Consider the following 20,053-nt stretch of genomic DNA (forward strand, 5'->3'; position numbering starts at 1 on the left):
CCTATTGAATACATTATCTAAAATTCTTTTTAAATTATTCTTTTAATACAATTTTCCCTCGTAATTAATGTTTATGTATTTTAAAACATTTAAATGTTTGAAAAACTTTTTTAGTGTAATTATTATTAAAATCTTTCAAAGTGCAAAGTATTAATCTTTTTCCATTAAAGAAAAGTAAATTTATATTTAAAATGAATTTTAGATATTAAATATTTAATAGTTCTTAAAATATACTTAGATTTTTACTCTCTTGACTTTTGATTGATTGCTTTAAGCATATTTGAAGGTCATTTATTTATATTCATTTTCTTACTCGTAAAATCAATCGATGATTCTAGTTATTTAATAATGCACAAATAAGAAAAATAATGCTTAAAGTTAAGATTTAATATAACTCAAATAATAATTATAATTTTTGTACAATTTATACAATAGTTAACCATTATTTGTATAACATACAAACAATGCTTAACTAATTATAAATTATATATATATATATATGTGTGTGTGTGTGTGTAAACAATATCACACAGAGTGGCCATAAAGTTAGTTAACCACTATGAAGATGACTAAATTGCTGTCTCATTTTGTAACTAATTGTACCAAAATCTGTACAATTCTCTATCCATTTTCTAAAAGAAAATTACGTTGTTTTTTTTAGTTTACAATAATATTCATAAGTGTACTTAAAAAGCAAAAAAAAAAAAAAAAAAAAGACAAAGTATGATTAACTGACTTTTGGGCCATTTATTTAGATGCATTTATCCACGTAAATAATTATATCTTCAATATTAAGTAAGTTTATTGTAATAGGGTTTAACCTGTTACAAGGGGATTTCAGATGTTAACCAATCACAGATGATTTAATCTTATTATAACATATTATTTCCACTGTAATAACATCTTATCCATTTTCTTTAATCATACATTTTTGTAAAAATAGCGAGGTTGAGGCCGAAATTTTAAACGCGAAAACGTGTACGTCGGACGTTGAACGCCCCCTTCCTGTAAACCGAAAGGTTTTACAATCGCGTTTGGAACGTCGAGCGTGATTTCACTGACGTTCTAAACGCCATTGTCAAACTTCTAGGCTTATAGGAAGACGGCGCTGAACGTCCGACGTACACGTTTTCGCGTTAAAAACGTTAGCCGTATCCTCTCTATTAATAAACTTGTTCGGCATACGGAGGTATTGCCTGAATCATAGCTCCAGTGCCTCTTAAAAAAATAAAACATACATTTTGGGTAAAAAGTTTACATCTATAACAACAAAGATTGGAATTCGTAAAAATTAATATTAATATAATCTGTTAACTTCTTTTATATAATCATAACTAAATAAAGAAATTTTTTTATATTAAAGAGTGAAATTCAGAGCGTATAATCATTAATATATAAAACACTCTAGAATTCTATTACACCATATAGAATATTCCGATTATAACAGTCTTTGTTTTCATGAAACAGAGGATTTCAAAACATTTTGTATCAATTTAACTTTCAATTTAACAGCCACTAGATTATTACTACTTTCACTTAGTGCCCATCATGAGAAAAATTAATAGTAACCTCCGTAAAAATTGGGCACATTTCAAATCTATTTCTGAAGTTCACTGTTAATTCCTTCTCAAAACACCATTCAATTGAATCACTTTATCCAAGTTAGTATCATATGAATATTTTTTGTTATCCTTAATATAATAATCATCTCTTACAATTATTTTGTTGCCATTGAGTTTTTCTTGTTTAATTATTGCTAATAATTTTTTTCTTCTCATCCTTGATCTCTTACATAAATCCGTTGTCAATATTATTTTCTTCCGTTTCTCATCACTTAAATTATCTTTCTTCCTCCAAAATTCTCTAAGGATTAAATTCCTATCGAATAAGGAGTCTAATGGAACTTTCACTATAGGTTTGGTTTTGTCGTTGGTGAATCTAACCAATTTTTCTATGTAACTATTAGATATTCCCAAATCCTTTTTTATAAACTGATTAATTTCCTTTATCGATAAGGATTCTTATAAGTGATGAATTATAATATAGGATAAGTATAATTATAATATTTTTATTGTTTTGCTCATTAACCAGCTTGTCTATTTCAAATTCCTTGTATTCAACGTACAGTATCATGTATTTAACAGTTGTTCTTAGATATTTTCTCCATTTCTTCTATTTTATGGGATAGTTGAGACAACTCTCCATATAAATATTTATTTTCTTCTTTTAAAGAATTAACCTCTGTTCTAATTCCGTGAAGTTCATTTTGGAACTGTGAAAATTTATCCTATATCAGTTCGTATATCGATTTTAATGAGTATTGAGATTAGCCCTTTATCTGTAATTCTTTATGGCTCACTGTTTCAAAATATTCATTAATTTTTGTGGTTCTCGAAGTCACTGGACTGCTCTTACTGAGATCTTCCTCTATTTGATAATAGACTTTACTAATTAAGTCATTCAATTGATTTCCTGTTTCCTTTTCTTTGAGATTATCCTTACGTAATCTACCCTACCCCCTTTTTGCATATCCATTTGACTCATTTGTTGCGGAGATCGAGGTAGAGGACCTGGATTTGGTTCAATCCCAGCAATTAATAATAAACTTATAATTAAAACCAAAGATAATCTGTTTATAAATATCCACTTCTTTGGAACCGTCATATTATAGCTACTTAAGGCTTTCGAAATTCATCAATACGCACTTATCAAGCTCCGCTAAAAAGTTCACCAACACCTCCTACGACTAGCACACGCCCCCCAATATTATGTAATATACTAAAAATATTAACGTATATTTATTTGAATTATTCGTCCTCTGTTTTATCCTTAGGATTCGATTAATTGTTAATATGTAAATGAAAGTTCAAATGTATATTAAAAATATATTTTTGAATGAACATTTTTATATCAATATATTTTTTAAAAAGCATTGGTTAGTATTTTGTTTATTAGATTTAAAAAATATAAAGTATTATTTTTATGATACAATATTTTTGAAGACGTAAAATATTATAAAATATTCTTTCTGAAGAAAGGAAAGCCTTCTTGAATTTTTTTTTTTATATTAGAAAGCATAAAAAATATGTAGAAATGATGGATGGAAAACATCCTCGGGGAAATTATAAGGGTTATAATTTTTGAAATCTTTTATGACACTTGGAGGAATTCCAAAGAACTGGATAGTTGATAAATGAATTAATTCAAATAGAAAATAATAGAATTAATAAATGATATTTTTGTGAAAAAATAAAATTTTAGATAATAAATTTTCTGGCTAATAATAAAGAATTTCAAAAATAATCGACAACAATTAATGGCAGTGATAATTTCTTATTAATATAATAAAATATTCTTTCACAAAATAAGGGAAGTTTGCATCAGATTTAGTCTAAAATTCTTATTGAAAAAAAATATGTTTAATGAAATTATTTTTTAAAATTTATAAAAATGAATTGATGATTAAATTACTATTTAGTATAAGTATATAGAGTGAAATTTGAATAAATTTATTTTATTAAAAACTCAAAGATTCGATGCGAACTATTTGGATATATCGTACTATGAATTTATTTCTAAAACATATTGGAAATCTGGATAGAATCGACTAGTAGTATATTTCTTATTTTAAGAATATTTCTTCAAGTGAAGATGATGTAAGGAAAATTTGAGCTATCGGTTCATAAAATACATTTATATAAAGAACCACTTTAAATGGAGATTTATGGAGGGAAAATATTCAGGCTTTAAGTAAAGAACAGTGAATAACTGAATTCACGGGTAATTTTCTCATAGAAATTGTTAAATGCTATATTGTCAAATTGTATTTTTTTTTTTCATGTTAACAATACGCCTTATAATAACAAATTTTGCTAATCATTAGAGTCTTTAGAAACAGGTCATATAAAAATTTGTAGATTTTATTATTAATATACTTGTTTTATCACTATTTTTCTATTGAATATTATAGTGATGCATCATGAATTAGGTCAAAAATACTGAAGATCATAGAGCTAAGTGATTTTTCTTCTTTGAAGTCATTTCATAAAGCAGTAAAAACTGATGAATGTATATCCTAGTGTAAACTTTTCATTTTATTGCAGTCTAATCTAAATGTTTTCTATTAAATCCCATCCTTATATTTTGAATCAGACTTTTTAACTTTTTTCGTTCAGTATGTTTAGATCAGAGAAATAAAACAGCTCTGGAAGAAATTTTTAAAATTTTTTTCAAGTTAGTTATATAACATGAATCTCAGTCCAAAAAAGTTATCAATAAATGTTAATATATGAGGATTTTGTTAAATGCCATAACAAGTTATTTAATAAAATCTGATTTAAATGAGTTAAAATAATCCATTAAAATAAACAAATTACATTATAAATTTTTTAAAATATATTTGAAAATACTTTAAAAGAGGGAAAAAATGTTTTAATGAGATAAATTGTTACATCTTTAGATGCAATTATCAGTATAAAAGCTGTAGGTTTTCATTTAATTTGAAAGACTACAACTTTAATAGAGATAATTATATTTACATATACTAGAATATAATGAAATGAGGTTTTTCGCAGATATTTTTTTTATAAAATATTATCTAATTTAAATTTTTTACTTTTTAATTTGATACATAGAAAATTTAAAATTAAGATTTTACAGATTTTTTTTTTGATGTAATAACATTTTAAATCACATTTAAATTTTTAAAAATATAAGAACTTTTTGTTTTATTTATAATTTGGTTCGAGCAAATTATATACAGTTAATTATGTTATATAATGTATAGACGACTTCATTACAATGTATAGTTTTTATTAGGAAATTGGAATTAAAATAATATATATTTTAAGAATAAAGTAATCTATTTAAAAAGTAGGTTAATTAAAGATATTTAAATAATTCATAATTTACAGCATCCCAAATTCCGAAACATCTCTTTAATAAGATGGAATCAGTATGAAAATAGAAGATTGCAGTATTTTTTCCCTAAACTAATTCAATTATGCAGATGACAAAGCATCTAACATTATCAGAAAAGATAGTAATAATAAAGTTGTATCTGTAAAATTATGGGAATAAATAGTATCGATGATTGAAAGAGTCGTGATCATTTACCACCATCTCGATGAAACACTTTGTCATACATATTGGTTTAGACAATTCACTGTATTGAGGTTTCATATGAGAGTTGCCAATTGATTTGGTATTTTGGTTTTTTTGTTTAGATTTAGAAACATTCGGTCGTCTAACCACGTAAAAATGCATCATGTAACCATTAGATCTACTTGATTTAATTATTTGATCACGTAATTCCGATACGTGGTTATTCTAACTAATTATTTATCGACTAGCAACTCTCGTACGTTAACATAAAAGTAATCATGATTATTTACTTCTATTAAATTTTAATAGTAATCTATATAGAGTAATGAAATGGATAAAACTGTAGTCTTCAATTCCTAATATATGTACTGTATACTTCGTGTAATCAACTGTCAGTTCATCACGTTGGTTGTTCAATCATTGTTAATCAAATATGCCGATTAAAGTGTGTATTTATCCTATTTTTGTTTGTTTTCTTATGCATGTAGAATGGGTTGACTCAAATACACACTTGTATAAAAGAGTTTACAAATTAAATAAATAGCTTCCAAATTTATAGCATTTTTTCAATTTTATAAAATGTAAAAAATTATTAATGCTATTATTATATATTTTGGCAAAGTTTTTAATACGTCGAATTAATATGATTCAGCTAGTTTACTTTCTTTCTTTTTCTATTTTTTAAATATTTGAATGTGGAATGATATACTCTGTAACAATTGCTGGGGAATGAGCTTAACTCTAAAGCAATAAAAATGAATTTTCATTACTGCAATTAAATTTCTGAATTTTTGAAAGATCTATAATTAATGATGTGAATGGATGCAATGTAAAACATTTGGAAAGTATTTTTCGATATGAAATTTAAAAGTGTCCTAATTGAGAAATAGTTGAAGATTATTAACTTAATGAGTTTGTATCAGACATACAATTTGAATTATTCCTAAAATGGGAGTAATAACCGTGGATGCAGTGTTTGCCTTTTGTATCATTTCTTCATGCTTTGCACGAAAGTTTCAAATGTATGAGAGTGTAGACTAGTGGAGTGGGATTTATTCATTCCCTAAAGACCTAGTTTATGTTTCTGGTTATTTTTTGCAGTTTGTTATATAGCATGAAGTCAATACATTATGTTTTAATTAGCTTACTTTCATGCTATGCTTAGAAATATTATATAATTATATTTAATTCTTAAAATAGCCTATTGCATTTACTTATAACAATTTCAATAGTTTAGTTTAAATAATTGTTTCTCTAAAAATATCTTAAAAATCTATGTAATTTTTAGTTGAACTTTTTCTGAATTGCTATTCTACTAATACATTGAAATATGATTTGATATATTGATAATTATAATATTTGTCTCATTCAAAATAAATTTCAGTTATTTTAAACTAAATGTCGAATTTTTTCACGCAAAATACATTTTTCATGTCGATATTATCTCTTGAGACTTCTTTTTTTTCCGACGATACGATCATATCTTTCCTGATAGTGTTACTGGAAAATAAACTATTGGATATTTTTGCGTACAGAGACTGTTTATACAAAATTCTCCCGATACTATATATCTATATATCTTAATACTGCTGTTCTTGTGAATATGGCCAAATGCAGTAACTTAGCAAAAGGACAAGAAACACTACAGCCATATATGCCGTGTTATTTTGTTCCGAATCTACTCGTGACTTGTCTTTTGGCAATATCCTCTACCTTCGGGAATTGCCTCCAGAGTCAGTGAACGATGTTTCTTGCCACACCTGCCCATCTGGCTACCTCGGTTTGGGATTATCCTACTTTCATCTTTCCAATTGCACTCTACCACATTCCAATATTTAGGTTCCGTCTGCGACATCGAACAAACAGTTATCTGAAAACCAATTTCCACGCAAATAAAACGTAAATGAAGGGGTTGAAAGCAGACTAGACACATATATTTGCGGCTGACTTATTTGCATGTCTGAAAGCGAATTTTATGCGATATCGCATATTACAAACTACAATAATTCAATATATATTTTAATTTGTATTTATTAAAATATTATTTTATTAATTTTAACATATTGCGTACGTTTTAAACACGTTAATGTCCTTTAACACATTCGAATTCTGTCATCCGAATTAACTTAAATATTCAAATTAATACTGTCAATTGGATATGATTCGAAAATATTTAATGATGGCATTACAAGAGTATAATTTAATATAACATCTTTAATAATCTCAGATTAAGTTATTTAAGTTTATCAACTAACTGGCAATTCGTTTAAAGTACTGTACTATAATTTATGTATATAATTTAACTAGTAATGTATATTAACTTTTCCTCATTTTTAACTTCAGTTATAAATCTAAATATCACAACAATAAGGATTTTTCAACATTAATTGTAATTTCTTATATTTCATTTTAAGGTAATGATTTAATACCGTAAAATTGTCATTTAGTATATTAATTGATGGATTATTTTATTTTTTTCTTTACATAAATATTGCTGATTAATTTTAATGGTAAACATTAATTGTAATATCTTAATTACATTTTAAGGTAATACCATTTTTTCTCAATTAAATAAAATAAGTTTCTTTACATACTTTATGTTATACGAAAATAAGTTACATTGAACACATATAATTATCAGTTATATCAAAATAAAATTTTGTTAATAAACTTCAATACCCATTATTTATTGTACTGCTGCAAAATTTGCCAAATTTATCATGAAACTTTTATATTGTTTTAATGAAAATGTTTATTTTAATATCTACATTTGACCGAAAAAATTAAGTAAATATTTATTAACTGAAAAGCTCATTCCTTTATATATTAATATTGCTAGTTACAGGCTATTATAATTGGAAGATAATACAATATTATTTTATATAAATACCTTTTATATGTGTAAAATTAAATATTAAATGCCAGACAATTAGTTTAAATATTATTAAATTCGTTTTAAATTAAAATAATTAACTAAAGAAATTTTTCCTTTGGTTTTAGAAGCAGAAAAGTATTAAAAGAAAAGTATAATAGCATAGAAAATATAAAATAGTCAGTAAATAAATCCCAAGAATATAAAACAAGGGAATTTTTGAAAGTAACTATAAAAGCTTTTTTTAAAGAAAGACAGAAAACCGCACTTAAAAGCAATCGTTATAGAAATATGATAAAAATTTAAGATATTAGACGAAAGAATTTTTACTTCATGATAGTAAACCATTATATAAATATATACTTCTGTAAGTATTTATATATATATAGATATACACACAATCCTTATATGTTTAATCCTTACATAATTCTTTTAACAATACTGAAATATTTTAATTTATAATGCATTTAGTATTGTGTATAACAATCTGTTGAAATTCACATTCACTGAGATGTAGATAATAGACAGGATCTTTTTATTTACATTACATTTACTAGGTTTTTGCGAAAAAAATTACATTAAATCATTAATTTCTAAAATTGTAAAGTTTCGAAAAAATAATTATAAAATTTTGATTGTATAATTTACTTTATGCTTTTAAGGGAGTTTTATTGATAACATAATTCATTATTCCGTGGAATTTTAAAACTTTCCGAAATCTGTTTTGGATTGTTAACATTACTACGTATTGTAGGACATTGAGAGCTTAGTTGAGGTTTTATGTCTCAATAAATCATTCATAAGATAATTATAACTATGATTACTACTGTAGAAGTATCGAACGTTTTAAGTTTAATGTAATTGTTGTAAAAGTCTGCTAGATATTATAAACATTAGCTACAGACAAAAGGGATTACTTATTTTATTTATTTATTATGTTTTTTATCGATTTCTTTAATGCTTATCTCTTGGAAGAATTGCATCATTTCATAAGTTTTAAGACAAGAATTATTATTTGAATTTTAAGTTATTGATTTTAAAGTTATTTATATATATGTACAAAAGAACTTTCTAACTTTTATACTCTATTAAGCTGCTAATTTTTAGATAATTTAGTATAAATAACATTATATAAACATTACATGTACAGTAGGCTACTTATTTATAGGTAAGCTTTTCTCCCAAACATGTTGCAAAAAATTAGATCAACAAAGTTTATGAGGCTATAAAAGACAAAAAGAAATATTTTTGATAACAACATTTCTCTCTGTAATGTGCTATTGCGGTGCTATCAGCATTTAAATGTGCCTCAAGTAATGATGAAAAAATATGTAGATTTCCATCGCGTCACGTCTTAGATAAAGTTGACCAAAGTTTCTAATCAAGATAGAAACTGCGGCATGCAGAAGTATACCTCGGAAGAGATTTAGCATACGGAGCAGTGAACAGCAACGAAAGATAAGCTCGAAGATTGTGCGAACACCTATTTCTGACCTCCATTCTATCTTCTTAACGATATCTGTGAGAAACAGGTTGCTCATTTAAATCTGATGGACAGGGAAGATTCCGCTTAAGAAGGACACTGCAATTTGAGGCAGCTCAGCTCGCGCAAGTGAGTTCAATTCTTCTATAAGCAGCCGTACAATTGCCTATGCCAATAGGGATAAATTACATCACCGCAAATACGGAAATTAGATCTATTTAAGACAGCAAAAGTGTATTTTCCTATTAGAGCTATAGTAACAAAATTGACTTTAATAAATGTTTCTTAAAGTTCCTTAATAACCCACGTCCTTAACCACATTTCATTTGTCTTTGTAATAATAAGGCGCTATCCCCAGAAGAGAATGTTCTCCCTGTTAGACTGCTCCTTTCAAGCGGAATTCTTCAGTTTTCCTATTGGGATGCTGCTAAGTAGATATCAAGCTCTAAAATATTCATTTTTACAAAGCAAACACTTTTATCGCCCTAAATATCAATAGATTAAATTGCCGTATGTATATCGAAATATGCTGTGGAATATATTGTATGAGCATTGGCTGCATTCATTTAGCAGACAACATGTGCAAATCTTACCCTGGCACGACTCAGTTTGTGCAGTTGTATTTAGAATAGGCTTAATTGCAGGCTGCTTTTCCTTCAATTAAATAGCTCTTCTCACGCGAACAAAACAACAGCTCTTCACGCGAGAAGAGCTATTTAATTTTCCAACTGTCATGACTGAATGGAAATAAATTCCTATGTGATGTTTATCTGATCTTATCACTCTGATTTGAAGTGAACATCTGGGTAGGAATCATCGATAACGTTTTCATTAGGCCTTACAATTTACAACCCAGGATGGATCGTATCGTCTTTTATTGGAGAAAACTTTGTCAGAAGTATTGGAGGATGCACTACTTACAACAAGAAGTTGGAATGTGATAACATGATGCTCCGATCACCTTGGGACAATATGAAGGATTATTTACCACAAAAATTTCATCGGCGCTGGATTTGGCGAGGTGGTCCTATCGCATGGTTTCCCCAATCGCCAGACCAATCGCCATTAGATGAATTCCTTTGGGAATATGTGAAGCCTATGGTTTGAGAATCTTGTCAAAACAGAGGTCTAGTCCTCCATATTAAAGCAACCGCAGATACGATTAAGTATAATTCAATAGATTTCAATTATAGTATATCCAATAATGAACGTTGAACAGAAGTACGTGTAGAAGTAGGAGGGTAATTATTTCAATATTTATTGTAAACTATTTTTTGTACATTATAGTAAAACGTTTGAAAGCCTCGTATTATTGTCGCCTGTAGCATCGCAGCAATGCATTAAATAGAAAAAAATGTTATTAGACAAAAGTTTTTCTTTTTCTGTCCTTTAAACCTTCCAACGTTTAATTTTTTGAAATCTTTTATAAAATATTTGATAAATTCACGTAAAATTCTTTTCTTAAAACTTTTATAAATTTTAATAATGAAAATTTACAATTTTTGAATAAATGTACACTATAAATATACTCAAAAACAAAAGCATAAAAGCGATGTAAGATATAAATTTATTGCAATTAAATCAATTTTTAATAGACTGGAAAGTTCAAGTTTATAAAACCGGAATTAAATAGATGATAGTAGGACAGAAATGATGAAACTAGAAGAATATAGAATAATCGCACATTTAATTCTTATACAAGTAAGGATATATAAATATAAAACCACGTTTTACTCGAACGTTTTTGCTATTAAACCTAAAATTGAAATTTAAAATTTTTCAACTGAAAAAACTTACAATTTATCGAATGCTGTCCTATTTTTTTAACTTGCGAAGACTTTGATATAAGAAATATATATATAAAGAGAGAATAGAAATATAAATTTTATAGAAAATATATTTTTATTTTTTATTTTTTGATAAACAACTATTAGATATATATTAATAATTAATTTAATTAAACTACTATACTATTTTTATTTGCTTAATAATTATATTCGATTTACGACATGAAGCAAATAATAAACAGATCATTGTTAAATCTAAAAATTAAGAGAGAAGCATCAGGATTATATAAATAATGATAATGGAAATTAACATAAACAGGATGAAAAATAACAGAAAATTTCTGAATTTGACAACAGAATAAATCTTAAAGTTAGTCTTTGACACAAGATAAGAGTTAATTATATTTAGATTACATTTTTCAATAAGCAATATTTTAATTTTGAGAATAAATATATTCAGATTTATCTTTACTTAATATTTTATATAATAAATTTGTTTATTTAATATTATTATTATTTTATTTAACTTAAGATATAAGGATAAAACTGGAAATATATATATGCATTCTAAATAGTAATTTACATAAAATATTAATCAAATTTATGTACTATAGATAAAAGAACTTTGTTAATGATTTTCAAGTTACAAATTTACTAGTAAATTATTCATATGTGCTTTTTTCTTTTACAAACGAGGAAAAAAAATAAAATCGTTATTTTTTACATTTAGTAAGAGCTCGGATAAAATATTATACGAGTATAACTATTTAGTCTTTATTTAAAGTTACGTCGTATCTATGTTTATGGTGATTCCTTAAAAGAGAAGTTTTAAGTAAATAAGAATGCTGGGAGCACATTTGTTTGATCCATTTGAAATTATCCATAACGAAATAATAATACAGAGAATTCCATATATAGCCTTTTCTTTCGTGTACAAATACACGAAAGAAAGCTATATACTGGCTTAAAATTTTGTAGTATTGCTGAATCTTTACATGATATTATCAATATTTTAATTCAGATAATATAAAAATAATTATGTAAGTAATATAATACAGAAATACACTAAACGTTTCCATTTATTAAACTAAAAACAGAAAGTATTTTAAACCTTTTAAAATTCCATTAAACTATATTTATTTAGTAGCCATGTTATCAAATCCTATCAACACTGATTCTAAATAATCATTTGAATTCATTGCAACAGACATTCTAACTAAGAAAGATAACAATCTTAAATTGTCCAGAATAAGAGTTAATTTGTTGTAAGGGAAGTCATTTAAATATATTAATTACCGAGATTTGAATGTCTACTGTTAATTATAAAATTTTACGTATATTTATTTTTTAAATTTAAACTTTATTTTTAAAAATAGCGCACCATTTGTTTGAAAATATTACAGTTAATAGAGATATTAAAAAGAATTTGGTTGTAAAAATAGTTCTGTTTAATGCCAGTCTTCACGGATAATTTATTGGTGTAACTTGATCTAGAATGAATATTGGCCTTACTGTAAAGTGTTACAGCTGCGAGGAAAGATATATCCAGTAATGCCAATTTTATTTGTGTAGAAATACAATTACGGTTCTATAATTTCTCTTCCCAATCTATTATATCCACAAACCAATAATAAGAGAAATGTACTACTTTGTGTTTATTATTCCGGTTTATGGTTTGTTATATTATTGAAACAACTCATTGAAAATTTAAATTAAATTATGATCCGTCAAATTTCGTTAAATATGCATCATGCATTCATAAATATGTAACTTATATTCTCTTATATTTATCTTTTATTTATTTTTTATATCAATTCTTTCTGTTTCACTCGATTTGTTTATTCAGTTTTCTGAATTTATAATATATTATTATTTTTTCAATTTTTCTTGTTACTTCAGAACTTTCAATAAAAAATAAGTAAATAATAATAATAATAAATTAAAATCCTTTGTTTAACGTGTAATTTCCTCTGAATCGATCGGAAAACGTAACACGAAAAGTTTAAATATTGTAATTATAATTGGAATTTGTAAAGAAAAGTGACATAGAATGGGAATAACAAATTTTTGAAAATTAATTTATATTTAAGTAGTATGTAATTTTATATTAACGAACATAAATTGACTTCATTATGGAGACTCATAAGAGATAACGTGCGAAGATGTGGTGATTAAATTGAATGAAAAGTTATAAAATTTGATAGCTATATAATTAAAAATACGATAATGTTATAACGAGGAGCTTTCACTAATTTTCTCAAACGGCCTGGGACGAATCGTCGTTAGTGAACTGGGATGTGACATTCTGCTGATAAATTCCACCCATTGTTTGGCATCTCTTTTATTGACGTCACGTATCTGTACCTTATCTTTCACTGTATAGTAAAATTGAGAAACAAATCGTTCACATCAATGAAAAGGCTGTCGCTTCTTATCTATCGTTTATACTTTTTATTACTTCGTATACATCATCGTTATTTCATTTTAAAAATGTTAAATAGATTATAATCTAAATTAAAAATTCCTTTTAATGTTGTTGAGAATTGTGTTAAATTTATTGTGATTTAAAAGTTAAAAAATCGCCAGTTTTCTAGATATTTATACAAACACAAGATATTACTTAAATTTGTGAATTTATAAAGAAAAATAATTGATAGATAATTGAAGAAGATTTTTATTTTTATAACTTATAAGCAATTTTTATTGTTAATAGCTTTTCATTCGTTTCGATGCTACCGTAACGATTGGATCATTGCAGTATCATCGAAGTGAATCGTTACAAAAGAACTGGAGTGCTTCTGATAAAAATCATTCTATATAATTATTTCTTCTTCCACTAGCCATTTTTATTGCTAATATTTTATTTATTTTTTAAAGAATTTTGTTTAAATTTTAAAAATTCAACATGCCCCTAGAATATGTTAAATATGTAAAAAGTATACTGAAATATTATATTTTTACATTCTATAAAAATTATAATATACTATATATCATTAAATGATATAAAATTTTTAAAAAATTTAATTTTCCGTTTGAATAAATTTGAAAATATCTTGATTAATATTTAGATTTTCTTGGAGTGAAAATAATAAAATATAAAATCAATTCATTCAAAGATCAATTCTCATGATAAATATTATTTAATAGTAATATTAATCATGAGAAAGGTTAAAAGTTACTAATAATTTCATATATATAACTTATCTGTAGGCGATATGAAAATATATTAACGTCCGAATGACATTACACCACCGAAAACAAGACAATAAAACGTATTAGGAATTGGAGAGGAAAGGAGTGAGGAATGGCGTTTGCAAAGTCTTTCTGACCATTTCTATCGACAAGAAAGTGATGGAGAGAGCTCCGAGGAGAAAGAAATCTCGTTATCGACCAGTATTCTGCCAAACCAAGTTCATTCGTCATCTCCTTACATTAATCATCATTCGCTGATAGCGCCCAACTAAATAGAAGCTTTATGAAGACTTTTCTTCTTTGCACACCAATTATGCATCCAATAATTAATTGTAAACGGGTGCAGATGACGTCACAGCTGTTTGTGCTGGATGCAATAATGTCAGGTAAACCTTCGATGCGGGAATGTGTGCGGTTAAATGAATTCTGACGGAGTACAGGTCATTACATTCGTGTCATGTTAAGGTTAATGTCAGATGAAATTTTACATTCCTGACCTTATCCACTCCATTATTAATAAGAGAACAATAAGCAGTTTAATTGGAATTTATCTTCATTAAAATACCATCTGAAGTTTTTGAATATCATTTTTTTTCATTTATCTATGCAAAAAGTTTTTTCTTTGTAAGTGCAACTATTCAGTTTTTCAGATATTCGTTTAGTAAATCTTACTGCATGAATATAAGTTCATTCTTCATACTTAAAATATAAAATATAATTTCATATATTTATATTTTGATGAATATAATAATCAAGAATAATGATGAATTGATCATTAGTTCTAATATCTGAATTACAATTATTCTAACTAATGTATATCACTTTTAGTGATGTATTGTTGTAAAAGAAAAACAAATCTTTGTTAGCTGATTGTTGTAACATTGTTTTTGGATCAACTAAAAGAAATTCTACAGACAGAAAAAGAAGAAAAACTAAGAAAAACCATGGAATGGATGTCTTAATAGTTGTTTGATCTTTAAAAAATAAAAGAATACAATCTTCTACGATTGATTTAACTTTCTATATTTTGGATCCTTCTTTTATTGATTAGCAATTTTTTTAATTGAAGCAAGTCGAGTATATGTTGTTAACTTTTACCACCTTCTGTGAAAAATTAAGTTGTTTACAGTTATAAGATTTACCTTTATTAATTTTTATAAAATTTGTCAATACAGTTATAGTAAATACAGAAAGTTTTAATGATAATTTTCTTTAAACATTATAAAAATTATCATCAAGATGCATAGTTTTTTTAATGAATTCGAATTTTTTGTTGAATTTATTAACTACTAGTTATTAAAATTAATCGAGTTTTTGTCATTTAATTAGACATATTCGAATTACGTTAATAAAACGAATGAATTTGAATTCAATTTTCAATTTAAAAAACATACTTTTAATGATTTTATTAAATAAAATTCTATTAAGATATAACTCATCGTACGAAAGACATATTGATACAAAAATAAAATTGTGTTTACTTTAAAAGTTTTCAAATGTAGATAAACAACGTTCGCATTAATCAAATCGAGAAAATATCGTGCTAGATTGATGCCTTGTGTGCCTTATTTCTTTGAAGATCGTTGGTTTAGAATAAAATTTTTGATAAATATTGTTTTCTTGAACACAGATTATTGATAAAGAAAAAGAGTCTTCAAAGTACATAAAAATGTTGTCAAGATGGTGAAATTTTAAATGTTTAATAATGATAATTTGACTCCTTTTGGAGTTTAGAATATGTTAAAAAGGAAAGACCTTTACAAAATAAGCCATAAATAAGATTATTATTATTATTATTATTATGGCTACTTATAATCGAACTCCTAGAGGCATTACCACTACTTACCATTTCTTCATGCGGAGATGTAATGCCCTTATCTTAAATAGATGGTCAGCCTAACGCCTAAGGTAAGTCTTTAATGATAGTGATTTAACACAATGTCCATTGGAGAGAGTGATTGTGCGTGAGAAAAGTCATCATTATAGCGTTTAGTGAAGCGAACGAGACTGTTTCAAGTCTACCAGAAGAATATTCATTGACATCGATGAATTGATAGATACTTTCAGATAAATCTTGCAGAAACAACTTCAGTAATTGATACGTGATATTCTAATTTAATTCGATTTTTCAAAGGAAATTCATCATTTCCTTCATTTTTTAAACCGTAAATTTTATCTTTTATAAAAGGAACATAATTAGTTTTTCGCTCAACAAATGAGTGTACATTAAAGAAACTCGCTAAATTTTGAATATAAACAAGATTACAATATTATTTTAGCGATAAATACATAAAACGAAAATACTCTTGTATGAATTTATAGTATTTAATGCGACTGGAATAAATGTTATAATGAAATGAATACCCGCTCTCATTTACCCATTCCTTTAATATTAACAGAAGATTTATGACGTTAAGAAGATTAAAATTCCACCAACTTCTATAAATACAAAAATCGATAAATTCAACATAAGAGCGTGCAATTTCACTTCAGCATCATATTCAATTTCAGAACTTTGTAGAAGATAGCAAAATCTTCTTGCGTATCACATTCAACATACCACCTGTTATCTCCTATCCGAAAGCATCCAGTTTTGGTTGATAAGACCACAAACTAAAACGAACGAAAATCCTCTTGTATTGAATTCCATCTCTGGCGAAACTCCTTTATTTACTCGTGGCAGTTTCGAAGCTGATAAGAAAACGGGATTTTCTGCTAACACGTCGTAATAGCATAAATAATTTTATGATAGTAATATCTAAAGCTGTTCTTTGTAAGTGGAAATACGGTATAGACTTATCACTTTTGTGTTAATTTTTGCTGGAAAAAAAATCCGGTAAAAGAAAGAAAAGTTAGCCGTGTATTGTCGAGTGACAGATTTGGCGAAAAGCATCCACGGCTGTCTAGAAGATGCTATAAATCATAAAACGATTGGGTCTTATTTGAAGAAAGTTTTGGTGGAAGAAAAATTTCTTTAGCATTGGTAGTGCTATAAATGAAAGGGTAGTGACAACATGACATTTGTAGAAGCGTTGATGCTGACACTAATTTCTTTCCCTTGCTCACTCTAGCAAAGAAAATGTCATCTTACGGGTGCTATTTTATTTAACATTTCAAGTGAAATTTCATATGAATCAGTGAAAGATAAATGCACAATTCTTATGCTAGAACTTCGCTTTTATGTATTTATAGTCAGTACACTCTGTAACAAGTTACAGAATTTATTAAAAAGTTTATTATAATGCTTTATTAATATTTAACTTTATTATAATTCTAAAATTATTATAATAAAGTTGATTATATTATATACGTATATAATTTATTGTATAAAAAGGAAAGTATTTTCAGTTGTATTTTTTATAATTATTATTTTTATACAACAATATCATTTCTTAAGAAAATTTAATTATTTTTGCTGAAAGTTAAAGCCATCTACTAAAATCAAAAGTATGATTTAAGCATACTTTTAAGTAAATGGATATTTTAGTATGTTTTAAAACTTCCCAAAAAGAAAATAACGCTAAGCATGTGAAACTGCTACGAAGATGATAATTTCCTTGTCTTGGAGAGATTATCGAATGAACTCCTACTGATGAGGTCTGCTTTACATCACTTTAATACACTGCTCCACACTCTTGTTAATTAGAAGTCATTACAGCTGACTGCCAGGAGAAGGCAAGCAGTAGATAGGTAGAATAGACTGCCTTTCCAAACAATTTGATGATCAGAATTTTGGAAAACGCTTTTGTGTCCACTTTTGTCTGTATAATGGTATAAAACTATTTTTATAACGATTTCAGATTATTTAATTTAACTTTCTGTAGAACGATTAACCATTAAAACCGTTAATGTATAACGATTTTATGTTTACTACGAAACTTATCACATAATGAATGATATTTTCACTAATAAAATTTTATTCGATAATAACAAAATTATATTATTTATAGTCATATAAATGCTAAATTTTAATAATTTTAATTATTAATTTTTCTCGCTTTGATAAAATTTAATTATATTATTCCATCATATTAAGAGGAATAGAAATTGCAATTTAAATAAATCGTAAAAGATGGAAACTTAGCCAGGCGTGATAAATAATCTGAGTTTTCATTAAGATTGTAACAGTAAATTTATAACGTTGTAGATAATTTAAATTTCTTGACAATGTCTAATTAACGAATAATAAATTTAATATAAAGAAAATATGGTTTTTTTTTAATATCTTTTATCTTGCTTACATTATATTATGCGCCTGTAGAACAAAATCCAGAATGGAATTTTAAATATAAGCAATGAATTTATTGTTAAATTGTTGACAGAATTTGAAATAAGTGTCTATAAAAGTTAAATTGATAAAATATTGTTTTAAAAATGGATGTAACTATTTCACGTATCGCGTCTTATCAAAACAGCTTTTATTCGTATATTCGTATTTATCGTATAATTTGATATTCGCTATTAAATTAAATCACTTAATATCACACCCAATTCATGCTCGTATTTAACGAATATAGGCTAGAACAGCCCTTTTTGCCGTGATAAAAACAATAACAAAAGATCTTCTTTGAATTTTCTTTCAATTAAATTTCTTGTATCCACTGAGTGTTAAGGTATGTTCAATCTATTTTTCCCCTCTTAACTCGCTTGTTATCTTCGCTTTCTGTTCTTTATTTTATCGTTTATCCAAGCGTAAAATTTATTATTACAAAATAATTAGCATACCATAATTTAATTACATAATTTTTCCAATGATAGTATTTTAATTGGCATAGGAAATAATTAGAAAAATTCTAGAATGAGTTTTACAATAAATTCTCAAGTAATACTTTTTATTGGCTAACATTTAGTTAAAAATAGTGCTTCTTTTATGGATTTACAATTAACTAAAAACGAATATAATTTTTTCCAGGTAATTTCGTTATATCAACAGATTACTATTGCAAATTAAAAAAACCAAACTGTTAAAACAGTATGTATGTTAATAATAGATTTTCACTTACATGTTGAAATTCCCAGCTAATGTCTATAATCCAATTTTACTAATAGTAACTACATAATCTGCAGAAGGTGTTTGTTTTCATAGTTTAATAGAGTAAACAGTTATTAAATGCTAAGAGGCACATATTCTGTATTAAGCTATTGTAATATACAATTGCTAATGAAATAGCTACTATACTGCTATATTGATGTCATTAACTATGAATGATATCCATCTAATGGTGATAATCAGTATATGTTATGTACAAAGTTTATTGAATAAAGACATCCTACATCCTGTATAATTTTAAAATAGGTTGTTTAAAATGTTAAAATAAAACTTCAAGAACAATTATTAAAGTGTCTATATTATTTTCACATGCATTCAATTGTGCTGAGTGAGAAGAGTGTATAGTGATGTAAAGAATTATCTCAGCCAGATTGCACCTGTTGCTGAGATGAGTAGTTTGCTTGGGCACTTAGTACAAGGCCCCTTAGGAACAAAAATGTTCTTGTTGAGTGTTTTTCGTGTAATCGAAGCCTACATAAAAGCAATAACTGACATGTTATATGAATAAGAAAGAAAATACTTTCTTCTGAAAGAAATAAAAAAAACAAAATTAATTTAATTTACAT

This window comes from Centruroides vittatus, unplaced genomic scaffold (genome assembly GCF_030686945.1).
Source record: "Centruroides vittatus isolate TY-2023 unplaced genomic scaffold, ASM3068694v2 contig_970, whole genome shotgun sequence".
Classification (NCBI taxonomy): domain Eukaryota; kingdom Metazoa; phylum Arthropoda; class Arachnida; order Scorpiones; family Buthidae; genus Centruroides; species Centruroides vittatus.